Here is a 27,426-nt window from a genome sequence, read left to right as displayed (position 1 = left end):
ATATATATATATATATATATATATATATATATATATATATATAGCTGGAAGAATCTTAAGTGCGGTGAATTATCCCATAGAACCCAATAGAACCCAGAGAGAGGGACAGTTAAGAGCAGTTAAGAATGTGGGCATATAAAAGCAGCACCCCAAGCTTGAGTGACCTCACTCTTTTGGGGAGAGGGTGCTGGGTAGATGAGTTTGTGGGATTACTACTTCTCTTTAAGCTTAGCATAATTCTGACCTAAGGAGCTTGGTGAAATAAAGCTATTTATCCATATAGGCAATCAATAAGACTGTCTCACACAGACCCTGGCTTAGATTACTGCTGCAATGGAATCCAACTAGCAATATCTCAACAAAACCTGAATATACAGATCTCCAATCAAGTCTCTTAACCATCTTGCATTTATTCCTAGTTAATATAGAGAAACAAATTAGCTTGTGAGGTAGTTAGGGAAAGAAGATCTCTATTGGGGCTTTTCTCATTAGGGGAAAAGCTGTCTTGATAACATCAAAGATAGCTAGACAGATCATACCTTTCCCACTTTCCTGTACATACCATCTACCCCAAACACTCCAAGTTATTAAATCCTTGTTTTAGTTAAGTCAGTGGGTGAGAAAATCCTTTAGCTTAAACTATTTAGACCTGAACATATACATTACTTGAGCCAACCTTTATCTTGGTAGCCTTAAAGGCAGTTAGGATCCTGAGAGGATCCTGTGAAGACATCCTGAGTAAATTACCCATCCTTGTTTAGGGGATAAATCTCAAACAGCTAAAGTCATCAATTACCTGTGAAGATATTCACATTTGCTATCAAGTTCAGCTCTGGACAAACTTGTTAGATAAGCAGCCATACTGGTTCACATACATTTTCAGTTAAACCAACTCCCAGAGTCCCAAACTGCCAAAGGGAGCAGGAGTGGGAGTTCCATCTACTTGCTTCCCTTCCCCTGCCTGAGGCTTGATTTTCCAGCAGGGACCCTGGGCCTGCAAGTTCCATCTTTACCTGTACATAAGGGATTTTTTAAAAATACAATGAGATTTGTTATAAAAATATTATCACAAAGAACGAGTGTTACTATATGCTAAATTATGTTAGTTCACATTTTAAAAGAGCACAGCCCTTCAACAATGGCCTTTATGTATGTATTCGTTCTATAAAAGAGTTGTATTTTTGTTAGAATGCAGTATGAACACTCTATCTAATTTATTATCATTTTTTTTGGAAGCTAATCTTGAAATTGTTTTGCTTTTTTCTAGATTCATCCACAACTCCTGAAAAAGGCCATTAAAAGGATTTAATGAATGGTACTAAGTGGCTCAGTTGTTTGAGAGTCAGGCCTAGAGATGGGAGGTCCTGGATTCAAATACGGCTGCAGACATTTCTTAGCTGTATGATCCTGGACAAGTCACTTAACTACAATTGCCTTCCCCTTACTACTCTTCTGCCTTGGAACCAATACTTAGCATTGATTATAAGATAAGAGATATGTTTTTTTTTAAAGAATTACACTTGATCTTAGCCAAAAGGCAGAGAAGATACAAAAATAAGAAAAATTATGTAGAAAATTTTTCTCCAAAATGATATAGGGATAATTATATTGAATAGGTAACCTATTCCTTCTTATTATGTTTAAATATCTCTGATATGTGAAACAAACTTTGCCTTTGTCAGAAGTTATAATTATATAAAATATTAAAATATATAAAAATGAAATATATAATTTGTTGTATGTATATATTGTATGTATGTGTGTATATATATATATGTCTGGGCATGTCTTTATATATATCAGGGGGAGAAGGAGAGGGAGAGCACACATTGGGCTTAGCACCAAGATTACAATATAAAGGTACAGTAGTGCAACATCTTCAAATTTAATGTGATAAGTAATCATATAGGGGGATAAAGCTTTAAGATAGAAGGAAGTACTGTGTGGTCCTAAGTGTTCAAGTAAAGATAGATAGCAAATTCCCAAATTTTTTAAGTATTTTTGAAGGACAGGTGATAATACCTGGGATTTGGGAGAATACAGTGACAATGTTTCTCTATTGTACTTATGATGACCTAGTTTCCTTTATTGTTGAAGAGAACTCAGAATATTTTTATTTGCACAAGTTTTAGAAGATAATAAGAGATTCTAACTTGGATAGGAGGGGGAGAGTAGCAGGTTCCTGAATTCCTCTGGATCTTCCAAAGGAATCCAGTGCCTCACAAAAATAGTATCATCAAAATTTAACGCTTTCCTATATCCCTTCCTTTGGCCCTTTTGAATTTTATGGGAAAAAAAAATTAATCTTGAGATTGAAGCTACAACTTACTTCTTACTCCACTTTCTAATTGAATCAGGGAAGAGATAAAATTCATCATCTGTAAACACTCTTAAAACAGTGTGGTTGAAAAAAAGTGGAAATGTGCACTGTGCAGTCATTCTAAATGTCTCATGCCTTCTGGTGTCCTGAAAACTTGTCTTGTCCAGTGAGACTGCAGTCTTCCAGTAAGAGGGGCTTGGGAAAAGTTTTTCATGAAAAGCTTAAATAGGAGTCCTGGGAGGAAGTGGGGAAAGATTTCCCAGGAATTGGAGTGAGTAGGTATATATCTGCCAGCTCTCAGAAAGTAAGAGGTTAGTCACATGTGGCTAGTGCCTTCTCTTTCTCCAACTGACTTTTTGTTATTTAATAAATAATCAAAAATTAAGATACAATTACCAGAGAATTTTAATCATAACAGTATGCTTTGGTTATATGGATGATCAGGGGAATCCTTGATCAATTTGATATGACCCCAATCTATTATTTGGTGAAATTATAGGTAATGAAACTTTATTAGAATGGTACCTATGATGGTGTCACAAATATACTCTATCCCCTTTCTGAAAACATACAGATTTTCTCCTTGATTTTGCTAAACACAAGTGTGGTAAACTGTAGAAAATATAGGTAATGGAGGGCACTGGGGATGTTAAAATATAATCTAATAGTTGTGGGTACATGCACTGGGGTGTAGGAGAGACTGGACCAGGATGAGGAGTTCACTGGATTTATCACAGGAATGGCAGTTGATCTTAACCTTCACCCTGCTCTCCCCAGGCCAGAGTCTAGAAACAAGCAGGCAAGGTAAAAGGGCTTAACAGCTTTAATTATGTTTAACTAAAAGGTGGTAAAGGGATTTCTATACTTAAAATCTAAAGGGCAAAAACCACAGGGCAAGTGGAGGACTTATTCTACTCTAATCTAAGTGATCTAACAGGCAGGGCCCAAGAAGCAGTGCAGTCTCTGGGAGCCGATTCAAGCCTGGTGCCAGCCAGACTTGAACAGCACAGCTATCGATCAGAGGGGTGGCTTTGAGGGTTCTCACAATTTTCCAAAGAGGTTCACAGGATGCCAAAATCCTAGGTGGTCCAAGATACCTAGAAGAGTGAGTGAACTTGAGGTGCTGTCCACCAGGTCTCAAACTCCTCCTCTGCTTGGTTCTGCTCTGAAGGTCTTCTCCTTTTGCTGGAAATCCACCTCCACTCAGGAACCCAAGGAAATCAGGAAGCAGGTTCTGAGATCTCCCTGGGCTGGCAACAGTTTACCCACCACTAATGGAGTCTCTCTCTCAGGGCACACACACTTCCTGCCCTTTCATTCCATCCTAGAATGCACCAGGCTTCCTGCTAGATCAACCTTAATACTTAATCAATAAACTAATCTTCCTCACAACAATATTAATCATGATTCCTTTATTGAAGATTAGTAGGATGGCTTTTCTCTTATCTAGATAAGGAAGCCAGAAGACCCCCACTGTCTCCATATGCTTTTACAGTATTACAATTTTAGACTGGAGTGACAAAATACTTTAAAACAACTACCTTCCCTCTCTAACACTGCCCATTGAAGAAAATAAAATAGCAATAATATAGAAAAGACACATAGTCATTTGTACCTGATTAGGAGATCCTGAAAAGAAAGTTTCTAGACCTCAAGGTCCTGACTGCCTTCTATCTTTCTATTTCAATAAACTGATAACCTCATTTTATGGAACCCCCAGATGTTCCTCCTTGGATATATTCTTTAAGGTATAAATATAACACCAAGTTCTTTAGTTGGTTGGAAATTCCCATTACTGATGTCTTTTGGGAGACAGTATTCCTAGAGTGTTGGCTCTGTGTGGTGGCCTATGAGCATTATCTCCCTTGTCCTGATTAAAGACATTTTATTACAACTGCTTTGGTAGTTATGTGTTTTTTTCAGGTTGACACTAGGAATATCTGTAAGGCTTACACCATAATCCAGAAGTGATATTGAGAGCTTATATTAAAGTTCTTATAGTGTGAACTGAAAGAAGATGAAAAACAGAAGAGATTTTTTTGGAGGAGAAATTAAAAGAAGCTGAGTACTGATTATATATAATCTTAGAATTGTGGATGAGTAAAAATGTGGAAGAATTATCTAAAAGCTCTTATGATTAAAATTATCTAGAAATTATGTATTAATTCATAATTATCTATTAGTAAGAGTTGGAAAAAATTATAAAATTACCTGATGGTGGCTCACTAATCTGAATCTGTCCTGCTTGTCTCTCTTTGTTAGATGTAACTGGCCATGCCATGAAATCTCTAGACCAAGAAAGAATTGCTTACTCCAAACCCCTCTCTTAAAACCCCTGGTGGTGCTACTCCTTCTGAATCTCCCTGGTTAAAAAGACTTGACCTTTAGCCCCAGTCAGAGTCCAGTATTCCAGACACTAGGAAACATGTATGAGGGATGCTCATGAGCCATGAGCCCCTGGTGTCCTTCCATAGTATACATGTGTACCCAGTCAAAAGGAGGGGCTGATACAGACCAAAATGGATTTTTAAATGGAATATAAGATACAATTTATATTAAATTTACAAAAGGTGGCAAATCTGGCAGATGTTAAATGATGGTGCTACATATAGAAATAACAAAAATCAGAAGAGGAAATACATGAGAAAAGATAATTTATTGTTTAAGACATCATGAATTTTGCATACTATTAGAAAATTCTGATAGAGATGTCCTCTAAGCATTTGGAAATGTAAGCCTGATCATCAGAAGAGAGCTAGACTCAGAAATCACTGACACCTCAAATGGTAATTGGATAATGTAAGAGTGAAGAAAATTGTCAAGATAGTATAGAGATAGAGTTACAATGAACCAAAAGTAAATCTTTTAGTAAAACTAATGTTGAGGGCTCAGAAAATTAACTGGAACCAGTGAGAGAAATATAGAAATGATTTAAGAAGTCAGAAGAATTTCTAGGGAATATGATATTTCTGAAGCTCAGATAAAGGATGATTATCCAATAAGAGGAAATGGGCCAGCTGAAATCGTTCTTTTTATTCAAATCTATTTTAGTGGCAAAAATATAGATAATTAACTCAGTCTTAATATTTGATAAGTCTAATCCTAACTTTATGATCTATAAATAAAAGAATATGTTTCTTAAGGATGAGAATGGTTCTATTTTGTCTTTCTTATATCCTAGCACTTGTTGCTGTGCTAGGAACATAGTAGGTATATAACAAATAATTATTAGTCAGTATATTTCTTAATATATAGTGTCAACATTAAAAAACATGGAACTACAAAGGTAGTTATAACAATGGCTTTTAATCAAGGTATGAATATTAATCTGGAAGATTCACGGAACATTTGTCCACTGACTTTCACTGAATTTCAGTATGCAATGTGCTTATGTAGATTTTTGGAGAAGTTGGAGGGCTTATACTCTGCCACTTTGGGACATCACTAGCCACAGTCTAAAATGTCTGGGGAAAGGTTTATATACAATAGCCAAAGGCTAGGGCAGTGATGGCATACCTATGGCATGGGTGCCAAAGATGGCACACAGAACACTCTATGTAGGCATTTGGCCACGTTCTCCTGTACCCAGAATTTGTTACTAGAAAGGCAGAAGGACTCCACTGGAGCTACTCCCCCCCTCTCTCCACTGCATATATTTTTTAACATTCCCACCCCTTTGTCCAGTAGCCCATAGGGAGCACAAAGTGGGTGAGTTGGGTGGCTCACAGGCAGCAGAGCTTGAGGAGATGGGAGTGCTTGGGCCACTCCCCTCCTCCTCTCTACTCTCTCTGAGGACATTCCTCACTTCATCCACCTTTCTGCCCAGCAGGCCAATGGGAGCTCTTTCTCCCTCCCCTGTGTGGGGGAAGGGGGGCATGCCCAGCACTCAGTGGGAGGAGGGGCACGAAATCTGGAGGGAGGGGCAAGCACAGCTCTTGGTCTGGGAGCTGGACCCAGCACTTGGTCTCTAAAAGGTTTGCCATCATTAGGCTAGAGTATCTGGAAGTAGCCTAGATACAAAAAGAGAAATTAAGAATCTATAAAGGGTTTTTTAATATATGGTCATATCTGCTATCTAGGGTGATCAAGGGGTTTTCTTGAATAGAGATTATCAGGAATAAGGGTCAGTTTGTGGTTTTATAGACAAAGTTAGAATGGACTTCAGCAGTCATTTAGACCCATTGAGTCTTGAAAACAAGGAAACACAAATTCAGAGACATTAAGTAACATGCTCAAAGTCACACAAATGTTAAAGGAGTTAGACTTCTGTTATTTGAAAAAAAATATTTTCAATTATTTCCCCTGAAAGTATATTTTAAGTCTCAATTTCTTTGATTTGATAATTACATAATGTATTAAAATTTGATTTGTGCCTAATAGTTGTATATTTATTTTTTATTAAGTTCTTTAAAAGAACATAATAAAGAAATAGACCTGCTTAAAAATGATGCAACAAGATTATTCATAATCGGTTTTTACTGCATCAGCAGGAAGAATATTTTGAAAGACTTCACAGGGTTATTGTTGCTAAGGAAACTGCCCCCTAGATATCTGCATTTTTAGCCACTCTGTGTGTGTTTAATAGCTATATCTCTGAGGATTTAATAGTGAAAAGAACATGTTAAAGAAGTTGAATATGTGCTATATATTAGAAGTACCATTTAGAGTTATCCAAAAACTTTGATATGATGAAAAGTATTAGGATTGGAAATTTGAGTATCAATCTATTCTGAGAATCAAGGAGACAACCTGCAACAGGGGTCATGATAATCTCAGAGCAATCACTACCACCAAGGGAATGCCCTTGTTTGTATCAGATGTTGTTCCTTGTTAAATGAGGAAATGCAACTACAAACAGAAATTGTGTAGTACTCGGACAAAAAGGGAGACTCTACTTACCTTTAAAAGCACAAGTCATATTATTGAATTTATTTTAGAACCATATTACATACACTACATTTTTCTGTAAATAATATTGGAAAATATTAATGGTTAAAATTTTGTATTAGGTAGAACTTAGAATCAACAAACTTAGAATGAGCTAAAGAATAAAAATAAGATCCAGGGATCTGCCAAGTTTGGTAAGGAAATTTGAATAATACAGAGACTTACTACCCCTCTTAATTGTTTATGTCAAAAATGGGTCAACTTGTTTTCAGATTATAATATATTGTATCATATATTGTAAAATACTCAATATTGGGAACTATATTATATATTGTCACATCCCATAACACAGATAGCCTATAATACTGGGCATGTAAAAAAAAGATATTCATCATGTTTTGATATTCATCAAAAATGACCATAATACAGAGACAAAAATAACTACTTCAAATTAATGTTTCCAAAGAAACTTGTTTTTACTAATTTATTTACTTATTTGTTACATTAAAACTCCTTCTTTCTCTCCCCTTCCTCTATTAGAGAAGGTATCATTTGACAAAAAATATATATGCATATATAAGACTATGTTTTGTTTATTTCTATTTATCAGATCTTTCTCTGGAGGTGAATATACATGTCATTTTTCAAATAATATTTCTGTTGTTCCATATAATGTTACCTTGGTCCTCTTTTTTTCATTCTTCTTAAATTCATGTAAGTCTTTCCATGTTTTTTTTTTTTATTAACCTGTTCTTCTTTCCTTACAGTGCAGTAGCATTTCATCGCAATCATAGGCTTAAACTCAACACATCAAAAACCCAGATGCAAAACAGACCTCATGCTTGATTCTCTATTCCTTCTCAAGACACATTTCCATCTGTTGTGAAATATTGTCATTTCCACATTTATGACATCTCATATATATGAATATCCATTCATATAGCCACAAACCTGGTTCAGTTCTAATGTCTGATCTATTGAAATAGTTTCCTATATGTTTTCCCTGCTGTAAATTTCCCTTCCTCTAAGTCTAATCTATCCTTCACTCAGCTGCCAAAGTAATAATTTTCTTAAATTTCATGTCTGACACACACTATCACTCTCTCTCTGTTTCTCTCTCTCTCTCTCTCTCTCTGTTTCTCTCTCTCTCTCTCTCTCTCTCTCTCTCTCTCTCTCTCTCTCTCTCTCTTTTTCTCTCTCTCTCTCATCTGCTACTACTAGGAAAATCTAAAGGAGCGAGATGAATTTGGAAATACATAAATTTATATAACATAAAAGCATATAAATTATACGAAAACATTAAAAATATAAAAACACAAAAACAGTAAAACTCATTCATTCCAGTTAAGACAATGTATTTCATAGGAGGCAGCTATTACTAAATGATTAAGAACTCTGGACCTGGAGTCAGGGAGACCTTAGTTCATTATTAAACTTGGTGTGACCTTGGGCAATTAATTTAATTTCAATTTGTCAAAGAGGCAACATAATGGTTTAGCGGTTCAGGTACTGGGCCTGGAGACAAGATGACTTCCCTCAGACACTTCCTAGCTGTGTGCCTTGGGTAGATCATTTAAGTTCAGATTGCCTGACAAAAGCATTTCTACTAGGCCTACTGAAAAAGAAAAAAATGGCAAATGATTTCAGTACCTTTACAAAGAGACCCCCTTAGATAGCTATGGTTCATGGAGTCTTACTTAATACTTCTAATTGTCAGTGCTCTCAAATAACTCCTCCATTTATTTTTATTTATTTTCCCATAGGTAAATGAGCATTTTATTTAATTTTAATTTTATTTTTGAAAATATTTTTCCATTTTTAATGATTCATTTTTCTCTCTTTTCTTCCCTCCCCCCTCCCAGAGCAGATGAGCAATTCTGCTGGGTTGTACAAATGTTATCACTTGATACCTATTTCCATATTATTCACTTTTCCATAGAACTGCAAACATAATTTAACAATAATGACAATAACAAAAATTGCATAGTAATATTTTGATGAGATTAGACACCTTTGGTTGGAATAAATAATCATACTTAAACTGAATTGATGTGTAAGCATTTTAATAACTCAAGAATATAGCAGGAAGCTCCCTGATGTTTCCGAGTGTGGGGACAAGAAGGAATATTTACCAAGACAGGAGAAAAGGAAGGTAAACCACAAATACAATTAAGAGTCTAACATTTTCCATAACCAGCAGATATTTCCCTCTTCATAAGACAAGGAGAAGATGGTAAAATGACCATATTACTTATGGAGAACACCGGTGGACAGAATGTCATGGTACAGGTGATGTAATAATGAACTAGTTAATGAGAAATAATCTACTAAATCACTTTTAAAGAAACAGAATCAGAACAAAGATACCAGTCAAATCTATGGATGAGAGAATAATTTATGACCAAATGGGAAGGAAAATGGATAATTATAATTACCTGCAATTAAAAAGATTTTGTACAAATAAATCTCATATAGTAAAATTTAGAAGCAAATGAGGAAACTGGGAAAATTTTGTACAACAAGTTTCTCTGACAAATGTCTCATTTCTCAAATATATAGCAAGCTGAGCCAAACTTGTACAAATAAGAGCCATGACCCAAGTGACAAATGGTTGAAGGATATGAACAGGCATTTTTCAGAAGAAGAAATGAAAGCTATAAATTGTCACATAAAAATGCTCAAAATCATTACTGATTAGAGAAATGCAAGTTGGAACATTTCTCAGTAGCACCTCACCCCTATCAGAATGAATACATGACAGTAAAGGAAAATGGTAAATAATGGATGAGATATGTTGGGACACGAATATATATTCTTGGTGGAGTTGTGAAATAGTGCAACTAGTCTGGAGAACAATTTGGAACTACCCCCAAAGGACTATAAAACCTGTACATTCCATTTAACTCAGCAAAATTACTACTAGTAGTTCTGTATTCTGCAGAGAACAAAGGGAAAAGGAACTTTTTTGTACAAAAATATTTATACTAGCTATTTTTTCATGGAAAATAATTGGAAATTGAAGGGATGCCCATTAATTGGGGAATGACAAGATGTGGATGTGATTATGAAGAAATACTATTGTGCAATAAGAAAAGATGAACAGGATGGTTTCAGATAAACAAAAAAACCTGGGAAAGGTCTCAAAGTGAAGTGAGTAGAATCATAAGAACAACGATATCAAGTTATTTTATTTCTCAAAGTTGAGGAGGGGTTGAGAGGAAGAAAATTTGGAATTCAAAATAAAAAATTAAATGTTATAATTTTTTCATATTATTTGGAAATACTTAAATAAATATGTTAGTAATATATTAAAAACAATATCAGAACAGCATTAAATTCTAAGGATATTTATAATAGCCAAACAAATTTAATGGATGCCACAGCAGAGTGCTTAAAACTTCACACATTGAGTGGCTAATAAATTGATGTTCCAAAGGTTTGGATTTGGTCACTTAACTCTCTAATCAAAATGGATGTATTATTTCTCATGGATAAGGTATGAACTTTTCTGTCATTTAAAACCTTTCATACTATGACTCCAAATTGGACTTTAATATTCATTTAATTTTATTTCTCTTTTTGCACATTATGTTCCAATTAAATAAATCTTCTTGCTATTCCCTGTCCATTGTGCGATTTCTTGTGTCTTTAGACAAGCTGTGATTTCATTCCTAGAATGCCCTTTTTCCTTTTCTCTATCTTTAGAAAGACCTAGATCCTTTGAACAAACTTCTGAATGAAGCCTTACTTAATACTTCTAATTGTCAATGCTCTCAAATAACTCTTCATTTATTTATTTATTTATTTCCCCAAGACAAATTAGTATTTCATTTACTTATTTATTTAATTTTAGTTTTATTGGAATGCTGTTTGTTTTGAGTTCAAATTTGGTCTTAGATATTATCTTTGTGATCAGAGAAAATTTTATTTGTAAACTTCAATTTCCTCACTGCCAAAAATGGTGATAATGATAGGAACTACTTTCTAGGGTTGCTCTGAGTATAAAATGAAGTAATATTTGTAAAGAGCTTTGCCAATTTTAAAGTAGTATGCAAATGATACTTTTACTGATAAATGCTTCCTGAATTTATATGAATTAGTGTATCATTCAGATATATTATGCCAACTTGCCCTATTTTTGTTTTGTCCTACTGTCATAATAAGGGAATTACAGAACTGTGAAGGTTATTTATGACACATATTAGTCATATTTCTGGTCAATGCAAATGCAAATGATAGCTGTAACAATTAATGACAAAATTATGACTAATAGATAATGGTAATATTAACTATCTGGTGATGTTGACACAAACCTGTTACTTTTAATATGTAGAAATGCCATTAACATAATATAAGCTAAGAGATGTGATCTTTTAATAATCTGAAAATTGATTTAGGCTTTGCAAAATTGAATCATGGACATTCATCAAAAGATTCAGTCTTGGTATCCAAAAAAAGGTGAATGATTTAAGAAGTTTAATTTATTTTATAATATAATGTGGTTTACAAATTATATTGGAGCACACTATCGGTACAACTAGAAAATAAATATTGAGGAAAATCATCACAATTTCCATAAGTTGAAAAGATTTTATTTCAACCAGAGGACATCAGTTGTGGGATTGCCAATGGAACACTTCAAAGGGGTTTCCTCCAGTCCCTTAAACTCAGAAATATTCTAAGTAGTTTATATATATTATATGCATTTTATATATATATTATATATTATATGAATTATATATTGTAAATAGTTTTTGCAGGAAGCCATCTTGGGCAAACTGTTGCCAGTCGGGGGTTCAGATTTTGGATTTCCCAGAGCTGGCATGAACGGCATGAGACTGCTGTTAAAGCACCGCTCTAAATAGGAGCTTAGCCCTAAGCCAAGGGACTCAGTTGTGAGTTAAGGCGAAAGGCAAAGAGTGGAAAGGGAAAGCTCTCCAGTCAAACTCAGAAGCTGCTTCATAAGCCAGGGTTTGCTGTTACTCTTTTGGGACAGTTGCCCAGGTTCATTCATCATATACTGCTAACAGCAAATAATCTACTATCATCATCCAGATCATTTTATAACATTATCAAGAAGACCACTATTGAAGATCTACTAATATTACAAAGCTAGCCAAGTCAAAGTCAAACAGCTAGCAACTTGAACTAGTCCCTTGGTTGCCAAGCCAACCAGGCTGTCAGTTTTTGGCTTCCTTCTGGGGATTGCTGAAGATGTATTATTTAGTTAGTTAGCTCAGACTATCCCTTAAACCTCTCTCCTAATCCCAATTCCCTTTAAACCTAATTCAACCTTTAATCATTCCTGTTATCATCTACTAAATTAATTACTGAGAAATACAATCTGTCTACTGACCTGATTCACCAGCTTCAAGATTCTTTCACTGAAGGGTGACAGTTAATGTGCTGTGTTCACTGGGAGGCTTAAACAGACTGAACATCAACATTTGTTCATCATCAACATCAATATAATTAAAATATCCTAGTTTTCATCAAATTAGAGTGGAGTAATCATTAATGTTAAGAAGATATGGTATCCATATCATCAAAAGACACAGATCACATCTTGTCAGTTAAAAGGATTTTATTCACTTCTTTAGTGACAGAGTAAGGAGAGGAGCTGTCCCCCTGCTGAAATAAGAAGGATGGTGATCACAAATATTATCTTTTCCAGTTTTCAGTTCCTGTTCTTTACAATATATATCATATGTATTACATATATATATATATATATATATATATATATATGTGTGTGTGTGTGTGTGTGTGTGTGTGTGTGTGTGTGTGTGTGTGTGTGTGTAGCCTTTACTCTACCCTGAAGATGACTAGGTAGTCTATTAGTCTATTAGTCTCTGGCTGTAACTACCACATTATGAAGAAGTCCCAGACATGCTACTCCCTTCATTTCCAGCTCACTTTCCAGTTTTCTCTACTTCTGCTCTGGCTTCCCTGAACCCTGAGGGTGACTCCATGCTGAGATTGATTTAGTGTTGGGTGAGCCCTTGCCTAGAACTAATATATCCTGAGAAATTCTAGCCAAACTTCCCACTTCCTTTCTAACTCACTCTCTGCTCATGCTGGAATCTGTTCTCTCTAACAAACCCTCTTCATCCCCACTTTGGGGCACTCTGTTTCATTTTCAACCTCCTTCTCTCCATCCCCACTTCCTTTTACTCATCAGTTTGAGTTTTGTCTTTTACTAATAGAATTTAAGGGTCAACTACGTGGTATAGTGGGTAGAGCACCAGGACTGGAATCAGAAAGACTGAATGTTCCTGAGTTCACATGATAAGACCCCTGAGCAAAAGATCCAAAGACCCTCAGCAAGAAAGTCCCCAGTCACATTCCTCCTTCCTTCTCTCCTTCTGTGTCTAGGTTATGTTTATGTTCATTCCCCTAGAAACCCAGGCAAGCTCTTGTGTATGTATCATGCAACCCAGACAAATTTTTATGTTGTATTATGTATCTATATACATTCCCTGGTCCTCCAGTCCCTGCATGAGAACTTCTGGTAGTTGAGGCTAGCTCCAAAGACAGCATCTTAAGAATTATCCCAGCCTTCTAGATAACAATAACATACTTGAAATCAACAAGCTGATCCTACCTAAATCCAATGAATTGGGTGGTAATAGTCCGCCTGCTTTAGCTGGTTTTGATAATAATATATTCATTAACTGACAAATCCATCACCTTATCTATGCTTATTTACCTCTACTCATAACTACATAGGGACTGGATGGGCATTATCCATATTTATGATTATTTCTTAAATTATATATAAACACACAAATCTTATAATAAAAATTTGAAATCCTATATTTATATAAGCAGAAGTAATATAATATTGAATGATCTGTGATTTTGTAGTTGCAGAGAACTACTAGACTAATAATTCCCTCCCTAAACACAAATTATAACTCACCTGTGACTTAAAAGATAACTTTTAAATAATTGCCTGAGACACATAGAAGAAAGAGCATGATAAAAGGGAACAGAGAACTCTCTTTGTCTGTAGGTTGAGCCTTAACCTCACAAGATTTGTGGTTAAAGAATGCAGTTCTCTAATTCAGTCCTTTCATTTTCCATATTATGAAAAATAACACCCAGAAAAGTTAAATGACTAACCCAAGTTCATACAGATGAGTAAAATGAAAGGCCAGAATTTAAACCAAAGTCCTTTCATTCCAAAACCAGTACTCTTCATATTCTTCTACAATACCTCCTTGATACCTAATTAGATTTATTCCTTAGAAGACACAGGCTGTCATCCCCTAATGACCTTAATTTCTGATGTAGAACTTCAAATGTAAAAAGTATGAAATTGTTTCTAGTATTCAGAGTGGTTTGGAGTAGCCTATGATAAACTATTAATATTAGTTAACATTTAGATAGTTTTGTTATATACCAGGGACTATGCTAAGTACTTTACAATTATTATCTCATTTGATCTTCACAACAACTCTGAGAAGTAACATTAATTTATCCCTATTTTTACAGATGAAGAAACTGAGGCAAAAAGAACTTAGAAGACTTGTCCAGGGTTACATAGCTAGTAAATGTCTGAGGTTAAATTTGAACTCAAGTCTTCTTGACTCCAGGCCCAGTGCTCTATGTACTATGTCAAAATGCTCTCCATTTTAAATAAAAAAGTAATTACTGGGGGCAGCTGGGTAGCTCAGTGGATTGAGAGCCAGGCCTAGAGACGGGAGGTCCTAGGTTCAAATCCAGCCTCAGACACTTCCCATCTGTGTGACCCTGGGCAAGTCACTTGACCCCCCATTGCCTACCCTTACCACTCTTCTACCTATAAGTCAATACACAGAAGTTAAGGGTTTAAAATAAAAAAAAAGTAATTACTTTTGGCCAGTTAGAAACAATAGGAAAATCACATGTTTTATCTTTCGTTTCTCCTTCTTTCTTAATATAGTACAAATATTGCCCCTCTCTTCAAGGTTTCTATTATATCTAAATGAATTCAGAAGAAATAATCAAAACATTGGATAGTTTTGAGGATGGTGGTTGTAAGAACATTCTGTGTGAATTTAATATAAATTGTATCCTTTATTCCTTTTGAAAACCCATTTCGATCATTATCAACACCACCCTTTGACTGAGCCTGCATGCTTTCTATGGGAGGAAGCCAGAGGCCTACTGGCTCTCTGGACTCTGGAAGAGGCTAGCCTCTTCTCGGTGACTCTTGGCACCTGATAAGACGAAGACTGGCTTCTGACCCTGACTGAAATCAAGTCTGTTCAAGCAAAGAAGCTCAGAGGGAGTAACATCCAGAGGAAGCAGCTTGGATTGGAGACTTTTCCTGACTCAGCTAAGGAAGGAGAAGAGTGAGGTAAACTCAGATTAGTTAGGTTCTCACTTATTCCATCTTTTACTAACAAATAATTATAAATTAATATACAGTCTTCAGAGCATTTTATTCAAAACAGTTCTATTATTGGTTTTCCATAGCTCTTGCTACTGCTGAGGGATTTGGGGCTAGAGTACCTATAGAGTAAGTTAACAGGTTCCTTCTGTGCCTGTTCATTAGAGTAAGGTATGTAAGGTGAGAAAAGGAATCTAGGAGCATGATCATGTCTTTAGTGTATTTCTATTCCTGTGATTCTTAAGCTCACCTGCTCATTTTTAATTTAATTTAAGCTGGTGTTGACTGTATGGATGATAGATATCAATATTGTAAATGGATTTTTCTCACAATGTAGCATGTGTGTATGTTGTTCATACTTTTATATTGGTCTATTGTGTTGCTCTAGAATGTTAATTCACTATTTACTGGAACAGGCAACAATGAAGCACTTTTAAAAACTGAGCTGCCAATTGTCAACCTGAAAAAATACAGACCTACAAAGTAGTTATAATAAAGCTCTTTAATCAAGGGAGAAAGATTAATCTAGGAATGTTAGGAGCCAAGACTATAAAATAAAAATAGTAACCCTTCAAGAACGATATGGATTATGAGCCCCGCATGGGCGGAGGCATAGCTGCAAAACGTCCTCCAGACTTTCCACATAACTGCGTGTTCTTTTTCCATGTTCCTGCTTCGTACCTACTTGTTCCTTTCTCCTTTCATCCCGACCGTCAACCCCCTCACTCTGAACATATATATTCTTGTCCTTTACCAGCAATAAACGGGCCATGTTCCATTAGACTTCCTTGTCTTCTTGCGTGCATGGTTCCCCTCCCTCCCCCTATGGTCTTTCAGGTGGCTGTTTCCCGAACACCCCATAGTTGAATCCGGCTGGTTCCGGATGATTGGCGCCCAACGTGGGGCTCGGAGAAAACAGCTTACCAGACAACTGAGGAACACATTTCGCGGCCGCGAACTAACGTAACGGGTAGAGGTTGACTGGACAACCTTGAGGCAGGGTAAGTTGTCCCATCACCATAGGCATTCAACAGAGAGGTGTCGGATCTGGGTAATGTGTGTGTGTGTGTATGTGGGAGGAAAGAGATTCTGTGTGGAGATAGTCTGCGATTTGCATACTGTGTAGTAGGGTGCTTGCCTGAAGGCAAGATCCTGACGGGGGATTATACCGTCCACCTAAGCACAAGCAACGGCAAGAACGTGGGGAAGTGCAAGTGTGTGAATGATGGGTAAGACACTCTCAAAGGAAGCGTTATTTGTTAAGGAGTTAAAAAGTAGTTTCAGGGAGAGAGGTAATAGAATTAAGGGGAAAAAAAATCTATTCCGGTTCTTTTGCTTTATAGAAACTAGTCTCGTACCTCCTCAGCTGGCTGAGGACGCTATCTTGGAATCTAAAATTAAAACTGAAGAAATGAGCTCAATTGAGGAACAGAGTTCGCCCTTTAAAAAGAATGAGTTCCCCTCGTCTCTTTTAGACGAACTTATCAAAAACCCCTCTCTCGAGGTACCCCTAGTCCCCACAAAAACAAAGCCACACCTTTATCCAGTTCTATATACAGACCCTCCTCAAGAAAGCACACTTAATCCTGCCTACCAAAAAGAATTGGAGGAGGAGGCAGCCCGTTACCATAACAATGGCCCCCTCGGGCAAAATTAAGTATTAGGGCACTGGGCCCTTCTTAGAAGAACACCAGGAAAAGCGTATTTTTCTCTAGGACTAAACGGCAAATTTAAAAGTGACCAGAAATTTTCCTCTCTGCCCCCCTTTTTAGAAGCGGCTGGCTACTTTGCTTCAGCTAGAAAAACCAGTTTTGTCATAGTTTTTTTTTTTCTTTCTCCCTTGGAAGGAGTCCAATTGGTAATGGCCACAGACAATGTAAAAAGTTTTAATAATTTCCACTTAGCTAAACCAGTCTTTCCAGTAATGTGGCATACCTGGAATTATTCAGACAGGTATCAGAATCCCACTTCATAAAAAAATGAAAAAGCAAAAGTGTATTTATTTTAGGATACTTATTGAAGCATGAAGAAAGGTAATTAAGAAACAAAATTCATTATATGTCAGCTAGCTCCTTGTTAAGAATTAACCCTTTTTTGACTCATTCTTTTTTGCAGAATTTTTTAGTCATGGAGATATGAATTGTAACAATTGATCTTTTGCTAGGATGAAAAGAAAAAATCTAGCTTATATAATTTATGTTTTATATTTGTCAGAGTGTGTGTGATATGCCCGGGAAATGTGTCCTCGATCAGTCTGTGTGTTATATGTTGTTTGTCCATGATCACAATGGGAGGGTTACAGGTTGGAAAAAATAAATCTCTCTCTCTTCTTCATTCATTCCGGAGGAATGGAGAAGACAGACAGAAGTGTTAGGGAAATTCAGAAAATAACATTGTAATTTCTGAATGTCTCAAACTCTAAGATAATTTAATTGGTTAAAAGAAATCTTATTCTCTGCTCTTATTAAGGCAAGAGTTAAACAAACTAATCTGTCAAACATTTCTCCTTCCATTTCTCACTGGCCATGAGAAAGGGAACATGGAAATCAAAAGACAGAAAAAGGGACAAATTTGATCCCATCACCAAATTCTATCAACAGGTTAAGTACTGAGACATATATCTAATGAAAATTACAAAAGATTCTAAAAATGCAATCTAAGAAAAATTTATTCAGAGAGGAAGCAATGATTCTTAGTTGTGTACAGAAGTACAGAAGTGCAGTTTAACTTTCTTAGCTAGCAAAATAATAAATAAACACCATCAGTCTTGCTCAGTGCTTAACCAAGAGTCAAAAAGTTTCTTTAAACAACCATGAATTCAACCTAACATTAATTAAACTGATGTTAGTGAAAAATTTAACTTAAAGATTATTAGAACAATGCAATTGGCTTACATTTCAAAATTAGATCCCTTTAGATAGAGACTGGTCCATGAGAAAATTATTTGTTGAGAGCAAATCATCCACGCCACCCCAGTTCAGCAGGAAGTAGCTATGAGAAGCTAAAAATCGTCGCCCATTCTCCCCCAAACTCATGGACCTTTCTCCACCCATTAGAGTATATATTTGCTAAGGATCTGAATAGGTACTGATGGTATTGTGTAAATTCATTGACTACTAGTTAAAAATGGAATTTCTGTTAAATTTAAGAATGCACAAAACTTATATTGAAAAGCTATCTATTAGGATTTGCAGTGTAGGAATGATCAGATTTACCAAAAATGCTTATTGAACTGAATTTAGGGAAAACATATGTTCCTTGCCATGTCGATGATGGGGAAACCTCTCTCCATTAAAACAGACAATGGCCCTGGCTATACCAGCCAAGCTTTTAAACAATTTTGTTCCCAATTAGGCATAAAACATGTTACAGGCATACCTTATAACCCACAAGGACAAGGTATTGTCGAACGAGCAAACCAAACTCTTAAAAATACACTTTTTAAACTTAAGGCTCAAGAGACTCTTTACCCGTTAAATGGTAATCAGACTCTGCTTCTTGCTCATACCCTCTTTGTTCTTAATTTTCTTACGCTGGATGCTGAAGGGCGTTCTGCCGCTGATCGCCACTGGCATCCTCATACTTCATCAAATTTGGCCACAGTCCTTTGGCGTGACCCACTTACTGGCCTCTGGTGCGGTCCTGACCCTGTCCTTACTTGGGGAAAAGGTTCCGCCTGCATTTTTGATAAAACAGCGAATAATGCCCGTTGGGTCCCGTCTAGACTGATCAAAACCTTTACCCCCGACACTAATCTTGATGGTCCAGGGCTTACCCCTGAGAAATCTTCTCTTCATTCCGCAGGAAGATGACTTCTCCTTGGAATTGCCTCCTCTACATCTTCCAGTTATTCCTTGCCTGCCACAGTCGGAGCCCTCACTTCCCTGCCAGGCAAACCTGGGAAATCATTAACCTGATCAACCAAAGAATTCTTTTGCGGGTCACTTCACAGAACATGCCTCCTCTCACTTGGTTCCCCGAGCTTTTATTGACTTTTGTCAGCTAGGAAACCCTTCTTCCTCCTCGCTTCACTACTGTTCACCTGCCACTCCACCTCCATCCGGGACGAAAATGATACCTACACTCCCCATCTACGGTTGTCCAGGATTTTCCCAACCTGACTTTTGCGGTGGTCTTTCTGAAGGATTCTGTGCCATCTGGGGGTGTGAGACTATTGGTACTGTACAATGGGTCCCAAAAAACCGGGATCTTATCCAAATTACGAGCGGACTTCGACCGCCTTCTTGTATTCTGAATAATCCCCCTAAGATCCCTAATTGTAATCCCCTTAACATCTCTTTTACCAGCACCGGGAAATTGGATTCCCGATGGACCAATGGCCTCACCTGGGGATTGCGCCTTTATAAGATAGGCCCAGATGATGTTGTTCTTATGACTATCCGCCTCCGAATCAAAACCATCACAGTTTCGGTTGGCCCTAATATTATTTTCACTGAGCGACAACCCCCACTTCCCCCCCTTCCGCTAGTACGATTTCCCTCTGTTACCCACACTCCCTTTGATAACTCCAGACCCCATTCAATCTCTGCCAAGTCTAGACCTCACCTGATCCCAAACCCAATCCCTTACTTCCCTCTTGCTTCTACTTCTCAGCGTCTCCTTAATCTTATCTTCGGTGCATATACGGCCCTAAATTTCTCTCAACCCGATAAGACTAGAGACTGTTGGTTATGCCTCCCTGCTGCCCCTCCTTACTATGAAGCTTTTGCTTTAAACCTTGATCCTGATTATTATATCCAGCCCCCTGAACATTGTTTCCATGAACCCCCCAAGCTTACTATTTCTGATTTCTTAGGGTCTGGTCTCTGCCTGGGGAAACCACCCTCTCCTTATGAGTCTTTATGTAATTCCACTCTGCAGAGGCATCTAGGTAGTTTCTACCTGATTGCACCCAATAACACCTTTTGGGCATGTAACACCGGCCTCACTAAATGTATTATAGGGACCCGTTTCAATTTTTCCTCTGATTTCTGTATCCTTATATCCCTTTGGCCCCATATTACTTATCATTATGGCCCCTATGCTTTAACAATAATTAACTCCTCTGCCTTACGGTATAAACGAGAAGTTCTCTCTCTTTCTATTATTACCCTCCTAGGCTTCGGAGGAATAGCCGCCGGCATTAGTACCGGAACTGCAGCTCTTGTGGAAACACGTTATCTCCAATCTCTCCATACAGCACTTATTGCAGACCTTGAGGATATTGAAAAATCAGTTACAGCCCTAGAAAAATCTCTCACCTCTCTTTCGGAAGTTGTTTTACAGAATAGACGGGGACTTGACCTTTTATTCCTAAAAGAGGGCGGGTTATGTGTTGCACTAAAAGAAGAATGCTGCTTTTATGCAGACCATACCGGTATTGCCCGAGAATCCATGGCAAAATTATGAGAGCGATTAGCTCAGAAGAAGAGGGAGGCCAAGGCACGAGAAGGATGGTTTAATACACTCCTTAAAAACTCCCCTTGGCTATCCACTCTGATCCCTACTATTATTACACCACTTCTTATTCTTATATTAGTTCTTACTTTTGGCCCTTGGGTTTTCCAACGTCTAACCAAATTCATTAAATCAAACGTCGACTCAGCCCTTGATAAGTTTCCTACGGTGCAATGCCATCGTATTCAGATAACGGACGCGGAACAACCTCACGATACTCGTCTACATTTTAACAGGGCGGTAACCCAATGACGGGAATAGCACAGGTCCTCGACCCTTGATGGTCGAGTAACTCCCCCTGTGTAGCCTAAGACAGGGGCCGTCGCTGCGAATATCATCTATGGATCAACTGGGAAACATAAGGTGCTTTGAGGAAAATGGTATAAGACTTGGAGGAAACAATGGTCAAAAGGAGTGCATTTAATTATTATGCCCTTTATTTAAAAATAAAGAAAGGGGGAATTGTTAGGAGCCAAGACTATAAAATAAAAATAGTAACCCTTCAAGAACGATATGGATTATGAGCCCCGCATGGGCGGAGGCATAGCTGCAAAACGTCCTCCAGACTTTCCACATAACTGCGTGTTCTTTTTCCATGTTCCTGCTTCGTACCTACTTGTTCCTTTCTCCTTTCATCCCGACCGTCAACCCCCTCACTCTGAACATATATATTCTTGTCCTTTACCAGCAATAAACGGGCCATGTTCCATTAGACTTCCTTGTCTTCTTGCGTGCATGGTTCCCCTCCCTCCCCCTATGGTCTTTCAGGTGGCTGTTTCCCGAACACCCCATAGTTGAATCCGGCTGGTTCCGGATGTAGGAAGCTGCACAGAACCTCAATCCTAGGACTTCTGCTGAACTACAGAATGCAGTGTTCTTATATAGATTTTGGAGAAAGAGGAGGGCTTACTAGCCACAGTTTAAATTGACTGTGAGAGGCCTATATAACAGCCAAAGGCTAGGATACCAAGGCATATCTAGATCCTGAGGAAAAACTATGAAAACTTTAAGGGTACTGTAAAGGTGAAAATTAATGGTTAGACACTAATTTTATGCCATTATATTGTTGCCAATATTTATTATATCTCGAGTCAGAAATTTATTTACAAAATAGAGAGGAAACAATAAAGTAGAGAAATGTGAAGGGGATAGAAAAGTTATCTATCCTATCTTAACCCAGGCAGAGATTAATTAGCTCTCAACTAGGAAGGCATGTAGTGATTAATCACGTGGCCTCCTCAAAGATGGAAGCTAGTATCTTGAGAAACTAGGAAAGGAGTCAGCCTTTCACTCACCGCATGAAGTAGTCCAGGAGTCAGAGTCCAAGTTGAAGCTGAGTTCCAAGCCCAAGATCTAAGCAGCAGTCTCCAGCTAAGCTCCCTCAAAGGCTTTCTCCAATCAGGACACTATCTTCACAAGACTGACTCAAGCTGCAGTATTCATGGCTTTTTATGGTGATTTCTTGTCCCTGCCCCTCTTCATAGGGGCCAACAGTTCCCAAATTCTCTAGCACTGCCCAGGGGTCAGTGTTTGTGGAAACCAGTTCTCACCTTCTGGAGGGGTGAATACTCATCAAAATGGTACACAGATTTCTGGCTGATTGAGTTTCTGAGGGTGTAAATTCTGATCATAGAATTCACAAGTTTGGGACTGAGTTAAAAGGGTGGAGTTCTCTAAGTAAGTGACTAGTGAGTTCTCTAAGTACCTTGCTAGCTTCTCACCTAGTACTAATTAGGGTGTTCAATCTTCTGTTGATTCAATTCAAAAGTAGACAAAGGAGAGGTAATTCTGTTTTCACAGTCTAAGTAGAGGTACTTAAGTTAGTGTTAACTCAAAATAAAGAAACAGAATAAAGGATTCCCTTTCACTGAGTGTAAACTTTGAGAGAACTAAGAATTCCCTTTTACTATACCTAAGACCTAATTATATCTACCAACCCTATCTAAAGTACTCAAAGTATGCTTGAGGGCTTATGGTTCAGTCTAGGATAGTGATGGTGAACCTAAGGCACACATGCCAAAGATGGCATGCAGAGAACTCTCTGTGGGCACATGAACCACCCTCCTCTCTCTACTATGCCTGACACCATTTTTTCACATCACTGGGGGCTCTGACTAGCAGCCCAATGGGAGTCCATGCTCCCCTCCCCCTCTCCATCTGAGATAAGGACATTCATAACTTCATCCATCCTTCTACTTAGGAGTCCTGATGGGAGCACTTTCTCCCTCCTGTGTGGGGCAAGAGGGTGTTGGTTTGGGGCACACCCAGCACTCAGTGGGGGGTGTGCAATGGGAAATTGTAGGATAAATATAAGGCTTAGGATAATAGATGAGAGCTTGAAGAAATCTTGTACTTCATGGAAATTCTATAATGTAAGGAAACCAGGGTTTTAAAGGAGAGAGTGAGGTTTGACCAAACTGAAGGAAAGAGGGTTTTGGCTGTGTGGTCCAGTCTTGCCAAAAATCCAAGTTGCTGACAGAGTGGGATATCAATGAGAAGAAGATACTTCAATGAACTATTGTGGCCTAGGTAGAGGGAAGGTCTTAGTTATCTGCTGTTGGACAGCAGATTTATCTACCTTAATCCCTAGAACATTTTTGGATTAACTGGCTGTGTACAAGACTTGTTCCTGGTTCCTGCGACATCTGTGATCATCTTGGAGCACTGTGGATCAGTGTAGTGAGAAGCCCACCTCTCTTGCCCTCTCTTATTCTAGTTAGAGGTTTAGCTTACTTTAGACCTTAGTTTAATTAAATCATTTGGGTTATTCCACAGCGTAGTAAACCCTTCTCTTCCACTTCCCTTATTTAATATAAACAAATCCAGTTTGTTTGTACTTCCTGTCTCCTCTAAGCCATTAAGAACCCACATCCTGAAGTTACCCTTATCACTGGCTTTCCCTGGTTGATAGATTGTCAGTTAGCTGAGCAACTGTCATTCCCAAACCTCACATCCCCATTCGGTTTCCCTGTGTTTACCTGTCAGTCCTTCCCTTGTGAGGTGTGGGAGTATCCCCAGTTTGTCTGGTATCTAGTTATTCCCCTATTCCCAGTATTTTCTTTTTCAGGTGAAGCATGGCACAGAGTCTCTAAACATTTTTTTCCATCACTGGTCTAGGAAAATGGTCAGCAAAGGGATTTCTTGCAGACTATCAAGGACAAGGTCCATTTGGAGTATTATATAACCAGGTCATTGCAATCTAATCCTGAGTAAACTCACTCTCCAACCCTCTGCTATTGCATTTTTTGGGCCAAGAAATATCATGCTCTACACAGCTGACATTCTCCAATGACCCACACAAAATTTTCCTGGCTAGTAATCTGTGAAAAGTTATCAGAAAAAAAATCTTTTCTTCAGGAGAAACAAAAAATATTGTGTTAACCATGCAGAAGTAAGGATCTGCTACCAAGTGTAAAATGCTCTCCTGGAGTGATCAGAGGCAGGAAGGCAGGTCCAGAGCAGCAACATATTATTTCTAGGAATAGAGGAAAATGAGGAACAGGAAAATAATATACATTGTGGGCCAGGTTATAGAGAATTCAAGAATAATACTAGGTAAATATGCTATTCTCTAATTCCTATAACCACTTTTAGATTTTTATGGCCACTTCGGACAGCCTGCCTTATTTTAAAAATGTCTTTAGTTATTGTTTATGGCCTCTGGCAGCATTATTTAGAGGAGAATTATTCATAGTAAGAACATCTGTATGTAAATTCCAAGTAGTCATATTACAGGAAAAATTTCTTCTTTTAAATTTATTGAATCTAATTTGACAGCTTACCATGAAATTCCCTATTCTATACTAGATTAGAAATTTTGTCAATGACATGTCGGCATTTATAACAATGGCAAAATGATAGTTTTCCTAATATTCCATATATCCTCTAAAATAATTAACTGCCTAAATTGGGTATAATAGAGATGTCACAAACTACCAGGACACACTCACATACCCTAAGTGACAGAATCTCACAGCACAACAAGGAAACTCTCACAAGGGATGTGGGTGTTATGTAAAACCACTCTATTTATTGAAATGGCAATTAACAGTTACTGGTCATTAACCACTGGGGAAAACACAAGGGCTGAATGTTAACACTCTATGTGTCTTTCCTGGGGTTTGAGGAATGACAAGAGGGAGTAAACAGTTTATTCTGAGGTTTAAGGTTGGAGTTTTGGGGAAAAGTTCACACTGAACTAGATAACTGTGGACAGACTTCTGGGACTGGAAATGGGTCAAAATCTACACTTTTCTAAAACAGACTAACAGGTCCAGCTTTTGGAGGTTAGAAGGGGAAGTCACTATATTCACAGCTAACTGCATCCTCAGCAAATAATCCACACAGGTAAAGGCAAGGAGCTTGAACCAACCTGGTATGTCTAGCACCCAAATCTAGTCTCCTTGCTCAACTTGAATTTCTACGGGCAGGTGTTTCTTCTGAGAGACAAATCCACTTTCCTTGGGTTCTTCACTGGGACAGGTAAAATAGCCTCTAACTGCTATAGCCATACAAGAGTCACTCCAGGGAAAAAACTCCCTTCTTACCATTCCATGGTTGGAACACTCCAGCCCTGTCTGATTAAGTCTGGTTGCTGTCTTACCTTAAATGTCTAAAACTTAATCTAAAAATTTGCCTATTATACCTCAAATGCTCCTTATGGTACTATCTCAAGTCATTTAACAGGAAAGCAGAAAGAATCTGCCTAAATTCCTCAGGTAGGTTTGCAGTTATGTGAAGTCCTTTACTTCATATCCATCCTGTATTACATTATTTTGCCCTCCCTATTAGAACTGAAATAAAATCTGTATATTTTGAATAATTAACTAACTGAAAAATTAACTATATGACACCAAAACTCATTAAGGGGACTAGATGACAATTGCATATTATTGAAAAGTGTTTCAAATTATCCTGTTCTTTTTTGCCAATTCCATAAGAACTGTATTTCTCATTAGAAAACTAGAAGGGAATCCATTTGATTGCGCAGTACTCCAGATGGTGAAAGAAGCCTTTTTCTGGGGTGACAAGTTGGCCAGACACAACATTTATTAAGCACCAACTCTGTGTCAGATACTGTGATAAAAGGGAAAAAAGGTAAAAGACAGTCCCTGCTCTAAAGGAGCTCACAATTTAAGGGGTTAGGGGCAGCAGCAACATGCAAAGAACTATTAACAAATAAGTGATCTTCAGAATAAGTTGAAAATAAACAAGGGAGAAAAAGTTGAGGGATTTCCAAAAGAGAAACTAGGGAAGGTTTTCAGTAGAAGGTAGTTTATCTGGGACTTGAAGGAAGTCAGAGATAATTAGAAGGACAGAGATCATTTCAAGTCAGCTTCAGTAAAAGAGATAGACTGTATTGCTGCTGGAGGAACAACAATAGGGCCAATTTTATTAGATCACAGAATAAGGGACTTTTTGTGCTCTGAGATATTTGAGGAGTACCTACTTTTCTGAAAAAATGGGATTTTGTATTTTCACATTAGGTATAGAGTTGGTATGAGACATTTTCTTATGTAAAATTACAAGTTCAGTTAGCTGATAGAATTTTTTAAATAAGAGGAGAGAGAGTTGACTGATTTTTTTATATTTTATTTTTTTAAATAACTGGACTAAATCAAGAGTGCCAGGAATGTTTTTCAGGGCAATCTAGGAAATTGCTTGTCCACTTGGAGTAAAAACAACAACCAAACCAAACCAAACCAAACCAAACCAACTAAAACAAAACAAAAATGGAATATAAGGAGAAAATGTGAGCTTGTGACCAAAAGGAACAGATGTGAAAGTAGAAAGAGATCAATGAGCATATGTAGTTATCATCCATTGTCCTTAAGGAGTTTTTCTGTCATGATTACTTAACTTTTGTTGTTGCTATTCAAAACAAACATATTTTCTTTCAATTCTTATGGGAAGGAAGAACCAAAAAAAGTCATGGACATGAAGGAGAGAACTCCATAGAATTATGAAATTATAATCAATTAGAATGATTAATGTCCTTGCCTTCTATAGTAATAGATAGATATGTTGATTAGATAGATAGAATTTATATAGCACTTTAATTTTTCAGTCTGTTATTTCTTTATCTCAAAACATATCTCATTTGATCATCAAAAAGACATGAATAATAAGTAATATTACCATTTCCACATTTTCTCATTAGGAAACTGATTCTAAAATATTTAGTGACTTGCTAAGGATCACGTACTCTTAAATGTCTGAGGGAGGATTCAATCTCAGGTGTCCCTGACTCCAAGTCCAGCATTTTCTCCACTATGATGTGCCTATTTCCTTCTGAATAATGTCCAAGGCCAGGGTGGGGGTGGGGCGATTAAATGTTGTGCTTTTTAGTAGTGCTCAATCTTTCAAGATAAGGGGAATAAGATTC

Source organism: Gracilinanus agilis, chromosome 1 (assembly GCF_016433145.1).
Source record: "Gracilinanus agilis isolate LMUSP501 chromosome 1, AgileGrace, whole genome shotgun sequence".
Lineage (NCBI taxonomy): Eukaryota > Metazoa > Chordata > Mammalia > Didelphimorphia > Didelphidae > Gracilinanus > Gracilinanus agilis.
This window is presented reverse-complemented; position numbering follows the sequence as displayed.